The following is a 14,817-nucleotide window of genomic DNA, read 5'->3' on the forward strand; positions in this document are numbered from 1 at the left end:
TTTTTTCTCATTTGATAGGTACAGAAAGCACTGTGAGAGCAGGCAGGCACGTCAGCTGCACTCAGTTACTTAACAAGATATAGCTGTCTATAAGCGCTAGACAGCTCTCTTATAATGTTATAGTGTGAATGGGCTCCTCATTCTCAGTCTCAGTCCACCAGCCGGTCAGTGGAGGGCAACCAGGACAAAGCCAATGAATTCAACCTGTTTTTCAATAGGTTTGATATCAGCGGCTCCCAGGATAACCTTCCCCATAGACCTCCAGCTCATATCAGAGCACAAGCCACGTTGCCTTCCCCAAATGGTCTTGTGTGATTATGTCCATTTGTGTCTGTTTTGTATTTTTTCTGTCTGTCCAGTAGTTTCTAGCTCTTATGCTCTTATGCACTTATGCTTATGCTGTTGTAACGCTTCAATTTCCCCTCAGGGATTAATAAAGTATATCTCATCTCTCATCTCATAATATAATACATTTATTTCATTGCATTGTAGTGACTCGAGTGGATTCGCTGGTAGTCCAGCAGCCGAGATTTGGTATATAGTTTTTTTTATTGGCCTAAAATATTGTCTATATACAATTCCTGAATACACCGGCTATCTGTATTGAGCTTCTTTTATATATATATATATATATATATATATATATATATATATATATATGTGTGCCCAACAACCTATAGCCTATAAGGCAAGACTTTCACATTTTCATTATGCTTTATGTAGCATACAGTATGTGACATGTCAAACTAGAAGGGTTGCATGATTCTGAATCCATTTCAAGCATTAGTTTTGCACAAAAAACACTCCTTATGTTCAATGGCCGTTTTAGTCAGTAAGTGGATTCATGGATGTATGTACAGTACCAATGCCATATTTTCCCGAATATAAGACGACCCCCATTTTTCAAGACTCATTTGTGGAAAAAGAACATTGAACGTCAAATATTCTAGTCCCTGTCCCTGATTATATTATTATTATAATGCATTTTTAGGATATTTCCATTGGATATTGGATATTGGATATTGGATATATTCAGGCCAATAGGGTATATACTATATAGACAATATTTTAGGCCAATGAAAAAAAAAACTATATACCAAATTTCCCCCTCCACACCCCCGGCTGCCGGACTATGGGGGAGAGTCCCATGTCCCTTGGTCCGAGACCGAGTGAAGACCGAGTCAAATGATGTGCAGGACCGAGACGAGACCAAGTAAATGAAAATGTGGACTCGAGATTCAAGTACTACAACTAATAAATGTTGATTTCAGCAGTCAGCACATTGCGTAGTACGGTCCTTTGAAACATACTATTGTAACAGAGAGGTCCTCTGTTTACTACTATAGGCATGTTACTTATATGTACATTGTGATTGTATAGGCTAACCTTTATTTATTGATTCATTCATTGCGTAGCATATGAGCACTTTGTAACAGTAAAGAAATGCACTCATGATGTTGTTGATTACATTTAACTGAACATTTTTAGTTGTTACCTGCCCTGCTGAGCTGGCCACTCAGCTAATTAACTAGTTCCACCTGTATAGACACTCAGCTAATTAACTAGTTCCACCTGTATAGACACTCAGCTAATTAACTAGTTCCACCTGTATAGACACTCAGCTAATTAACTAGTTCCACCTGTATAGACACTCAGCTAATTAACTAGTTCCACCTGTATAGACACTCAGCTAATTAACTATAGTTCCACCTGTATAGACACTCAGCTAATTAACTAGTTCCACCTGTATAGACACTCAGCTAATTAACTAGTTCCACCTGTGTAGACAGAATGTTCGGTGATAATCTGGCAAAAGCTATACATGTAGCCTAGTGCAATATAGAGACCAAGTGAAATATGTATGAGAGGTACAATATGGGTAATGCTATAGTGATGATTGAAAGCTTAACCAAGTTGGGCTGTTCTGTGCCAGTTGGGCCAGTATTTGGGCTGGACCAAGTCAGAATGGCAGAGGGGGGTTGTGATGATGTGTTTGTGAAATTGCCAAAGACATTGCTGTAGAGATACAGTACATTATAGAGTGACGTTCCATATGGGGCCAATGTTAGTGCGAGTCAAGCTATGAGTTGAACCCAAGTCCAACGCACAATCAACCAGACAAAACGGTTATGGCCTTAACTAAAATGTTGGTATTGATTAATCTAATGGCCATGTTTTCCACTGTTCTGGAATTGCTGCCCCAACCCTGTGGAATGCATTGATTTCTCCCCAAAACTCCCCAGATAGCTCATTCCACTCACTGTTTTGATTGATTTATTCAATCATCTTAGTGCCACTGGCCCCCCAATAAAGTAGCTTTAATTAGTTTTCTCATGCCCCCCATGTAAAGCACATTTGAATATTCATATAGACTACCTGCACTTATCTGTTGGTCTTGGTTAAGTAGCGTACCACCTTGATTACAAAAAATATTCATTGATTCACTGATATACAAAAATCCATTTGGAAAAAAGAATCTCACTGTTCCCAGGTCGAATATTGATTGATTAAAAAATGCAATTAATCGAGATTAATTAATTACAAAGCCTCTAATCGAGTCTAATATATACTGTATTTATATAATCTATTTAACCCTTGCCTTGGTGGCGTTCAAACTAACTGGCTAAAAGCTGAATATTGACCATATGCAATTATGCACACTGTGGCCATCTTGCCAGCAAGGTGTTAAGGCTGCAATTTCTCATTGACATGAAAAGCTGAATGAAAAGCTTGAATTGACCTCTTATAGTATAGCTACCATATCTTTTTTTATTAAACAAACACTTTAATTGCAGATAGAAAGAGGATATAGGCCTACAAGCTTTTCATACAGCTGCAATGTTGGTGAATTTAAAGGTATATTCAGTGATTTCACTTAATTCAAATATCACTTATTTTTTTGTTTTGTTGTGATAATCCTCCCTACTATAGAGTGTGCTGGCCATATAAGGAGTTCCTCCCTGTCCCCAGTTAACCCCTGGGGGTCAAAAAACCTTAGGTTTCGTTTTTGACTCTCTATCCTGATTGGACGAAAGGCTGGGTCCCACAGCCAAAAACGAAACCTAAGGTTTTTTGAGTGAAATCACTGAATATACCTTTAACATGGTTTAATTAAAGGTATATTCAGTGATTTCACTCAAAAAACCTTAGGTTTCGTTTTTGGCTGTGGGACCCAGCCTTTCGTCCAATCAGGATAGAGAGTCAAAAACGAAACCTAAGGTTTTTTGACCCCCAGGGGTTAACTTAACCTGACGCTGCCAGATGAGGGCGGTATTGGGTAACCATGTTCCCCAACACAGCAATCATCTGGGATCTCTCAGGCAGTTGAGCTGACAAAAATCCGTTCCGTACCGGACCAATCAGCGTGAGCTAAGGGCGGGATATGTGCGAAACCGGACGTGAAGCTATATAGACACGTCAATATGATTGGTTGTGTTTGCACGCCCACACGGTGATAGACAGACGGTCCCATCCAATCATCTACCAAGTATCTTGAAAAAAGGAACAGCCCCGTCATCGAATTTGCTTCCGCGATCCCAGATCCCAATAAGCTGTGAAACAAATTTGTGTAGCAAGCTTCTTGGATCTGGCAGCGTCAGGTTAGGGTTAACTGGGGACAGGGAGGAACTCCTTATATGGCCAGCACACTCTATAGTAGGGAGGATTATCACAACAAAACAAAAAAATAAGTGATATTTGAATTAAGTGAAATCACTGAATATACCTTTAATTGCAGATAGAAAGAGGATATAGGTCTACAAGCTTTTCATACAGCTGCAATGTTGGTGAATTTAACATGGTTTAATTAATACAATCAGATAGGACTTTTCTGTTTGTTGTAGGCCTATGGGCTAGTTACCACCTTGCTGGTCAATAAACATTGAGTTGAGTTGAGAGCCACTGCCAGGTAGGCTACAGTAGGCCTAGAACCATCATGACCACGTAAACTGGAACTTGGAGCTCCTCTTTTATGTTTTTTGTATTTTTGGTGTCAGTGAATAAACTTCAATAAAGCACTTTTGGTTGCACTTATACAAGCGCCTATAAACTCAAACTCAGCTCTTGTCCCGAGCGTTATAGGATAATAGGACGAGCTCATTTGGCTCGAGAAAGCTCAGAATAACGCACAGGGTCGGCTTTTTTTGTTATTAAACACAACGCAGATCGTAGACGGAGGTCCACTTTAATTGAGCAAAGCAGCAAAGCCATGGGTTGGTACAGTTGGTACTTGGATTACTAATGCGCGCGGGTGTTTCCACGTGCCACCAGTAGGCGCTTTCTGCCTCTGCACAACGACGAGCACAGGGATGCGCACAATCTCGGCTCAGATGCACCCCTGCCTCCCTCCTGGCAGCAGCTTACCTTGTGGAGTGTAATACAGCGGCTAGAAGTCGAAGAACAATCCTCGGGCTTACTAAAGGCGTACGTGCATGTAGCCTATACCAAGCGATTCAGTGGAGCCCAGCATCCTGACCTAGCCAACTTGATCGGATGATTCGGGAATAATTGCAAAAAGAAACGCTCGGATCCTTGCCGAAAGACGGACTCGTACGGTGCATGGTGTAGCGCGCACACTCTGCAAACACTGGAGCAGTGAGCATTTGAGCAACCGCGTCTAATTGGCTTCTGAGGGATCAAGAAGACTTGATAGAAAATGCGATCCAGCCACTAGTATATTTTACTACTACTACATCTCGGACAGTCACGTAGGCTGCTACAGTCTTATGGATATTGGAATTAATTTTAATCTTATTTGATGAAGAGGAAGAAAACTGCACCCTAGAACAAGTGAGTGTGTTGCTCCAATAATATTCGATTGCAAATAGACTTGTAATAATTTACTACGGTCACGGTGGCATGCTACTACGGTTCTTTTCTTCAGGATTTTAGATTTAGGACAGCTGCTTTTTTGCTACCTGGTCCTCAGATCTGCAGTGAAATGTGTTAAAACTTATTTAAAGTATTTCCTAACATGAATGGAAAACGAAATATTTACTGTATGGAAAATGCAATTGTAGGATAGGCTATAGGATTTAATTGAAAAATACTTTCTCCCCTAAAAATCTGTGTGTGTGTGTGTGTGTGTGTGTGTGTGTGTGTGTGTGTGTGTGTGTGTGTGTGCGTGTGTGTGTGTGTGTGTGTGTGTGTGTGTGTGTGTGTGTGTGTGTGTGTGTGTGTGTGTGTGTGTGTGTGTGTGCGTGTGTGGTCGAATTGTTGTATGAGACAATTGGGATTTCTACTGTTGGTCTCCAACTAGGACCCAAGTCCATATGGTGTTGGGTGTTGCTGCTCCATTCCGATCAGTCATACAGATGAGCAGCATCACAATTGTCTCTCTAGAACTGCTGCCTTGGTTCATTTCATTGCAATTTTTTTGATTGATTGAAATATTTATTAACAGTTTGCAGAATTACAGTACATTTCAAGCACAAACTCAATACAAAGACTGTTAACTGTGAGTGGACGACCCAATTAAGCATTACACTTGTTTACAATAGGGTAAAATTCTGTTTCGAAGTAGGCTTATCCTTGATGATTACAACTCCAAATGTCTCTTTCAGGTAATTAGGATTAGGCAAGTGCTTGCCTTGGAAAAACGGAGAAAATTATTTTACTAGTTGACCCTATAGCTGACTCTCCCTGTGTTTTCTGGGAAACCAGTAATAGACTGTTCTCCACAAGTAGCCCATTTTCTTTGTATTTTTCTTCTACTTTATGTTGTTTGCGTGGCCTCTAAAAACAGAGAACCAACAGGAGCACAACAACAAAAACCAGCCTGCTGTATCTTCAAAGTATGTTACTATTCAGTGGGGATTGTGATTCTCCTCTCTTATATTCATGTATATTTATAGGTTCTTTACACATTATTTGGATACTAACAAGCACAGCCAAATGAGCCAGGTGTGAGTATCTTAGAAGACATATGTTGAATTGTTCTCTAATAATAATAATGCAGCCATATCAGGCATGCTAGTACAAAAGGACTTGTTCTACTTCATCTTTCAGTCCTCTTAATGGCTTTGGAAGCCCTTTAGAGATGGAATCACAGGGTAACAGTTGCATAGAGCATGGTATTGTATGGGAAATGTGTGGTGACGGTGGTCCATCAGAAACACTGTAGGTAATGATGACAAATTGGCTAGAAGTGTGTGGGGGGTTTGCAGACTGTAGGCCTTTTGCAGTCCAACACACACACACACACACACACACACACACACACACACACACACACACACACACACACACACACACACACACACACACACACACACACACACACACACACACAGTCCAGTTAGTGTCTCCAAAATATTCCTCTGTTCATCCTTGACCTTCCTCAGTCATGTGTTTGCAGCGGTAGCCTATCTCTGGATGTGGGTCTGGGGATATGCCCTTCTTTGATGATGGGGACCGTTCACTTCTTCCTCTCTCTTTAAGCGCACTTACACTCTGCTGTCCTGTGTTAGACAGCAGCCTTGCTTAACATCACAAGGAACCACTGTAATCCAGGAATTTAGTTAATTTCTCACATCTGTAAACGTAAATTGTCCAATGTATTTTGTTTATATATGTTTTATATTCATTAAAAAATCACACTCATGTGAAGGGGCGCCTTTGCGGGCATGCACAAAGTCCATAGACTTGGCTGCCACATGACGTCACGGGGGGCATGCTTAAAGTAAACATAAAAAGTCCATAGACTTGGCTGTCACATGACGTCATGTCTGAAAGCCAGACGTTCGCCCCTCAAAAAGGCTGCTTGTTACTGTAGCTATGACATAAGTTAAGGCTTTTTAAGCACTGTAATTTCTTTATGTGAAAAATACAATAAGTGAACCTTGTTTTATTGTTATTATTATTTGAGTGACAGAAGCCACTACTCACCATTATGTGAGTATCTTGAGTGTTAATTTAACTCTGAGAGGGTAACAAGCATGAATATATTGAAGCCCACGGTGCAGTGGTGAGGCTATTCAGCCACTCGCTTCTCTCATGCCTAACAACGAGAATGTGTGTACCTAAAACAGAGATATTTTGCGTAGGCGGGGTTGCAGTTCATCCATGATGAACCTGTCCAGAATTTGGCATTGTATGCCCACGGCTGGGCTGTGAGGAAAATGGACCCATGCAGTGTGGCCTCATCACAGTTGGTCGCCTAATCAAGTTATTCATTTTTGCACAATAGCGACATACCAGTCACGGTTACGTATTAAGTGGTTGCTTTTTACATTTCATGCCTCCAAAGTTGTGCTTGAAATTTTAATAGCCAAATTGGGAATTGTTCTAAAGTAAAAGCTGCTGGGCGGATGTGGTCATTCACATTGAATGCTTTGCTATTTGAAATCTTAATGCTTTCTGTTAGCACAGGCATCCCTTTATTACCTTGGCTTGGTAATGGTCATAGTGTAATCGATTTAAAAGATGTCCGCCATCGCTGAATCGATTCCTTCCTTTTGATATGTATCTCCTAGCTAGCCTATACATCTAAGCTGTGGTATTGAAGTGCTAAGCCTTATGTTTTGATTTGTTAATCACGTACAGTAAATGATTTATGTAAAATGGACTCTGTGAGTCCTTAGAGAGACTGCATTGGGAGGCAGTGGTGCAGACGATGGCAGATTCATTGGTTCATTGGTTCAATCACAGACCAGCTATGTATTCAGGCTGTGTCGTTCTCAACTGATGGATCCTTCTTTCCCAGGTTGTCTGCTGACCTCTATAATGGAGATGGTACAAAATCGTTGTTGAAAGAAAAACAACTATGAGCAGTTTGTACAGTGAATGAATACCATTTTAGCAGCATACTTGATGACATGCTTTGGGAGTGCTACAGGATTTCCTTCATCACTTGTAATTGGTTTGTCCAGCAGCTCTGCGTAGCTTGTACTCTGGATGTGATCTGAATACAGACCACGCATACACATTCTCACATGTTATGATGGAACCTTTCTCCTTTGCTCCTTCCCTTATTAGATTCTTTGCAATTACGGTGCCCCTCGGGGGGAAATGGATGCCTTTAACCACCTCTCCTATCAATTATGTGCCAAACAACAGCCCCTCTAACCAAGAAGGCATCTAATTTTCTCTGGAATACTTTTAGCCAATGACTTCCATTAGGCTTAGCTACTGTGGAGGTGAGGCCATAATGCCTCATTATGTTTGGCAGACCAATCTTGTTTTCATCCCTATGGTTGAGATTGCCCACATAATGATACCCTATCATTATATATGGGGTGGCACTGGCTCGGGTAGCAGAGTGAAGGTCTTGAAATTTGGCTTTGTGTCGTCCTTCAGCAAGACACTGAACCCCTATACTGCTCCCTATGAACAGGCTAGTGCCTTGCATGGTTGCATGTGAATAGGTGAATGTAATGTGTGTTGTAAAGCACATTGTGTATGTGCTATTCAAATACACAGTATTTATCAGTTTATTCTAATCACCACAACCTGTGCAAGTACTGTAGGACACTGGCTCTCAAATCAGAAAAGCAAAAGCAAAGATATACTGTAGATCTGCCTATATACACAGCATAAAAAACCAGCTGTATGTACATGAGGTTAGATATAAAGTGCAAAAGTGGCAATTCCATCGATGATGAGGATGGATCCATCAGAGTCAGAGATGTCAGCTCATACAGTAGTGCTCTGAAATTGAAGGCATTCTTTTTTCCTTTCCTTTCCTTTCCTTTCCTTTCCTTTCCTTTCCTTTCCTTTACTTTCCTTTCCTCTTTCTTTTTTTTTTTTTGCCAGTATGATCTCAAACCGTGTAATCCAATGTGATGGAATCTTAGAGTGGCAAAATAACCACTATGAAAGACACCAGGAAATCCCACTCCAAATCTAGCTGTGCTTGCAATTACAGAAGATGAGGATCAATGAATGCCATCGTGCTATGCCAGGACTTGCTGGATTATTACAGTATTAATACACAGCCCACGTCGCTCAACCCCACCCCCGCTGTGTGTGTCTCCTCATCTGTTCAGTTCTGTTTACTCTACTATTCTGATGAAAAACTAACATTAGGCTAACAGATAGTCCTAGCTTGAAGCCACATTTGCAAGTTGATAAAACAAAGTAATCCATACTTCAGGGCCAGGTAATTATGGGGATGTGGGGGCACGGGTTAGAGTTCTTAATCCTAGGAGACATATCAGCTACCAGTGACTGTGATTTAGATTAAAGCATCAGCAGGAGCCCTTCTGCACAAGTGATTCAATTCAAATTCAAAACAACTGTAGGCCTATTAATCCCACTAGGGGCAATTAGTTATGAATACCTTGTGCACAAACAAACACAGTAACATACAACCAAAAGCACAAAGGCACTAAACCGGGGAATAACATATATATATATAATCTGGAAAATAACCTTGATAAACAATAAAGATTAAAAAAAAAAACACAAAACCAAAAAAAGAAAGAAACATACAGAGCATTTAAAACTCAGATTTCAGTTTGTTTTACAAGCAGGTAAAATGACACCCGGGTGGCAATAGAGACAATTCACTTGCAAGATGGTCTCTTTGTTTCACTCCAATAATCTGGTTCTGAACACAATCTTTCAACAATACTGTTCAGTGTTCAGGCTGTTTCTTTCTTTTTCTGTAATGCTGTGCAATCAGCAGATAAAAGCTCAGTCAGAAGACTCTCAGTAAAAGATTGACAGAGCATGTTTGGTAGAGCATGTCAGACCAACATTTCACGCACGCACGCACGCACGCACGCACGCACGCACGCACGCACGCACACACGCACACACGCACACACACACACACACACACACACACAATATGAGCATGACAAATAAATCTCTTGAATTGGGCCTGACAGAAAATTAATTTAGTTCACACGAAAGGTGAATTCTCTATTCTTAGGGCCGATTCATACTTCTATTTTACCGCTGTAGTGCCGAAATGATTTTGGCTCGTCAGAAATTTTCAGTAGCATCGAAGAGCCCCCCCCCCCCCCCCCGAACCTCAAATGACGTCCCATTGTAGGCCGAACCGACTTTTATTCTGCTCTAAAATAGGAGTATGAATCGCGCCTTACAATAATGTTATAGTGTTTACAGTACATCACATCCAAAATTGTACCCAAATATTTGTCTGGTGTGACAATTTCAACACTTTCATTCTGTATGATGCACTGTTTCTTCTTTTACATCTAAAATCAATACATGGTTTGGTTTTAGACACATTCAAGTCCATCACACCAATAAATTAAATACATGAGAGCAGAAGGGAGAAGGGACAGCATCGCGGTGTCATCAGAAAATGTGACCGAATAGCTGCCCTCCCGGGAGCTCCTGGTGCATCTGTCAGTGTACATAATAAAGAGTAAGGGTGAAAGAAAGGATGCACCGCTGTGGCGAGCCTGTTGACATAACTACGAGTCTGAGAGATGGCCTTTTACAGAGACCCTCTGCTCTTTGTCAGTCAAGAAGTCCAAGATCCACAGTACAAGCTTGTGAGGCAAAAATAAACTCACATAGCAACCTTTCTATTAAAATATGTGGCTGCAGCGTGTTGAATGCAGATGAAACATCGGTAAACACACGTGCTTTATATAGGTTATTATGAGAAGTATTAAACACTTTGCATACACATCTCCCTCTCTGGTAAGAAGTAAAATGTATGTTAAGAGTGCACGTCTAAAATCATCAAGTTGCTTAGGATTGTGTTTTTTTTTTAAGATTTGGTTACAAAAAAGGACAACACTAACACTAATATCACAATGTCCACCCACAAATGTGATCTGGAAAATCTCTAGCTCTTTGTTAATCTATTTCAAAATCTATATGTTATTAACTATGAGACTGCAATAATAATAATAATAAATGTCTATCTAACTATATGTGCATATATATGACTATTTATTAAGCCAATTCCCCCCAATTTAGTCAAATTAATTCCTCCCCACAGGCCCACACATTTTGTCTCTGCTGTTGCATCCTGCTGACCCACCTGCCAATGAGGAGCCCCCACCAGGAGGATGTATTGTACAGCCTTTGTGCTACTCTTTCTGCCCAACAGTCCCTGCTGACAGGTGACATGCAGAGACACCCTCCCTGCCCAGTCTCCCTCCCCCGGCCCGAACACCTACCAATTTTGTTTGTATAGACGCTCGACAAAGCCAGATGCACCACCGTGGTGCCACGGTGGTGGGCAAGTACTTTTCCACTGTGCCACCTGTAAATGCATTTATAATTATACAGCATCTGTTCTAATCTTTCCAACCCCTCAAATGTGCTTTACAATGTACCTAACATTCTCCAATTCATTTCACACACGCCACAATGGTAGAACACTCTTACACATTACGTCTTCTAAGCAGTATCTATATCTAACTAAAATTCACTCAATGTCTGAATGAATGAATTCCTGAAAGTCTGTCTGAATGTCTGAAACACTGTCGCTGCTCCTCACTGGCTGCACCAATCGCTTTCACTTTTCACACAGGCATTGACCATAACATTATTGAGGTCTTAACGAAGCCCTTTTTTCCATTTAACAAATTATAAATTAATAATTAATGTATTAGTGAATTAAAATTTCCACCCTGCCCCCTAGCATCACCTGCATCACAGGCCACTGTTGTCGGTGTTACCCCACTGTCATGCTTACTCTGCTACAGCCGCAACACAACAAAAAGTGGCCTACACAATTTCGCGCCTGGCCCAGTGCTACGACTGCCGACATGCCAACACACTGTGACGCCCCTATTTCATCTGCTGCACTCAGTGGCCTGGACTCTAACATTCCACCATGGCGAACACGCGCAGGGTAATTTGGTTACACTCCCAACGTTTACTTACTGTGTACTACAGTATCTGTTGTATCCTAATATACCGATAATATTATCCACCACTCGAGGGAGGGGGAAGACAGGTACAGCTCTTGCATGGAAACGAGTGGTGCAACCACTCCCTTACAGACTTATGTGTGTGGGTAGGTGCCTGCCTGCCTGCCTGGCTGGGTATGAGCACGAAAACAGCATTGTTGTTTTTCACCACCTGTGCGCAACTTAACACACAAACACACACGCACATATTAACTGTTATATGATGATTTCTGGTGTGCCAATACAGTACAGTGACAGTACAGTACAGTACAGTACAGTACAGTACAGTACAGTACAGTACAGTACAGTACAGTACAGTACAGTACAGTACAGTACAGTACAGTACAGTACAGTACAGTACAGTACAGTACAGTAGAGGGACCGGCACACGGTAACTCTGTCATTTCTCAACCGTTGCGTACACGGGGCAGCACGCCGGAACCGGCCCGTTCCTGGGGGTCTGGAACTCCCCCCCCCCCCCCGGGAACCCCCACACGGAGTTGCACCACTCACTTCACACAGGCGCTGACCTGCGCGCGACCACAGTTGCGCGACTGAAGCTTATTACATATCTTCAGCTTTGAACGTACCTTCAGTCCCCAAGTCTCTAGCCTAGCTGCCTTTAGCCATACTGATAAGTAACGTGTATTCACTCTCGCTTCCTCCCCCATATCATAGCGACAACTTTGCAATGTTCGAACATCACTCCATATCACATCAAACCAAACGCGGGTGGAACAGCACAGGCATCGTGCTGGGGGGTGCGTGGCAGACAGGCAGCTGAAAGCCTGCTGATGCGTGGTCTGAAGTAGTCAAAGCCAAGGACAATGTTACCAAAGCCTATACTGCACAGAATGTGATTTATTTTTTAAAACATCGCGATTATCTGTCTCACGACGGGTCACGCGCGCGTCATTCACAATCCCTATAGGGTTGTGCCGTAAACACCCGCCCCCGCCTGTCAGTGTACTGTGCACATGCCGTCCAGGGCGCTGCTGCTGTGTCAAAACCAACTCTGGGGTGTGTGCGTGTGTGCCAGAGTGCGTGCGTGTCTCAGCCACACAGAGACGTGTTTGTGTGAGGCCCAGGAATACACAGACACCCCCCCCCCCCCCCTCAGGGAATGCTCCGCAGACCACTTGCCTAATAATATGCGTAATGTGCCCTTCTCAAGCTCATTCGTTAATAATACCCTCCCAATCAATAATATGATCTATTACTCTATTACTATTAATATCTCATTACCCACACTGTACCTAATTTGGTGTTCATATATTAGAACGGGTAAGGACTAGTATATACAACTGAGAAGAGCACACTTTGTGCGCACACAGCTTTGTGCACAGTTCGGGCAAGTCATAGTCATAGACTTGCGGAGGATGCGTAAATGCCATTTACACCAGTGCTTTGTAGCCCCACTAACTGGCCCCACTAACTTTACCTCTGCGTTTTCAACCCGGCTTTGTGGGTGTTCGCAGTTTCCCTTTTCTGTCATGTGTGATTGACCGATTATTACCGAGCGGCCACATAACTACATAAATCGCTGTCTGCCTTCATTCACTCAGATCGCAATGCCACATAGATGTGTGGCGTTACTAGTAGCCTACATTCACATGGCGTTGGCCGAAAGGCAACATGCAATGAAGGTGCCTCTCAGAGTGTTCTATACGGGTTCTGAACACAATTATTACAGGAAGGACATTTTTGTGTCATATCAGGGAAATATGACATAACTCATGTTGCACAATGGACCCAGCAGAGGCACAATGCCTTAGGCCTCTGCTGTTCTCACTATATGCTTAAACTAGGACGGTGATGTCAGACTCATTAGAGAACATGTTAGCTTTCATAGCTCTGCTGATGAGACACAATTCTACATAAATGTTGAATCAAACAATGCAGAAACTCCCTGTTTGTAATCATTAAAGATGGAGTGCCATTTTTTTCCACCCTAAAACATGGTCATTAGGTATTATTATAATATAAGGAGGAATAACTTTTTCCAAAAAGTGTACAGTATTTGTTAAAAGTATGCTTTTATGTGGACACGCCCACCAGTTCATAAAGTATGCCTGGTTTGCGTGGTGGGTGGTGATGGGTGGTGATCATAGACTGTAAAAAATATGGACAAAGCGTTCCCCGGGTCTAACATGAACGTAAAATGAAGCCTGAAATCCCTTGCATTCTAATGCACTGTAAGTCGCCATCTTTCTAGATCCGTTTTGGACCAGCTGGCCATTGGCTGGCTCCGTTTTGGCCCAGCTGGCCATTGGCTGGCCCAGACAACGAGGCGGGACTTCCCCCCTTCTTCTCCGTTGGTTTTTATTTTGACTCGAGTGGGAGGGGAATCCCGATCATAGACTGTAACGGTAGCCACGCCCCTCAGAACATACGCGACTTTATGGTAATTTTTTTAATTAATGGGACCATCATTTTCCAAAACAATATTATGACATTAGAAATGAGACTTTAAACTAGTGACTGGAAGCAGAAAGTATTCATGACCATGTTTATTAAGGTATTACAGTCTAGGTGAAGTTGGGCCAAAATACATGGGCCTCTATGGAGCTATGGGGCTTTTTGGGTCCAGTCCAGCGCCACAACAGGCCATTATATGAACTACCGATTTCAAATGAGGCTTCACGAAATATCTGGCTGACTGCCCCCCTGGTGGTGATCCACCTGAACTGAAGCCACACCCACAGCTGTAGTTGTATGATAAAGGAGGAGGGGTTAGGGGAGGGTGATGTCACTATTTTACTGTTTATTTCATTGGCCCGTTTGACTATCAAGAGACTCCAGGAAGAAACCCTAAATACAAAGTTAATACACCATTGCACATAAAAACGACTCCAGGGTGTCTAATGAAGTACTGTCAACTCATAGACACATGAAAAACTGGAAAAATACAAAAATTGTGGCACTCCATCTTTAAATTAATTAGTAATACATTTCTAGAATGAAAAGAGCATAAGAC

General features: G+C 42.0%; 1 protein-coding gene across 1 annotated transcript in view; it reads left to right on the top strand.

Annotated features, from left to right (window-relative positions):
- The first annotated feature begins 4,662 nt into the window (after nt 1–4,662).
- The window catches only part of cntn3b (contactin 3b), a 66,005-nt gene continuing 55,850 nt past the window's right edge, over nt 4,663–14,817 (top strand). The window contains exon 1 of the mRNA XM_083770896.1: nt 4,663–4,788. The gene's annotated coding sequence lies outside the window, so the exon portion shown is untranslated. The remainder of the gene's footprint in view (nt 4,789–14,817) is intronic.

This window comes from Protomyctophum parallelum (assembly GCF_964188405.1).
Source record: "Protomyctophum parallelum genome assembly, chromosome: 8".
Classification (NCBI taxonomy): Eukaryota; Metazoa; Chordata; class Actinopteri; order Myctophiformes; family Myctophidae; genus Protomyctophum; species Protomyctophum parallelum.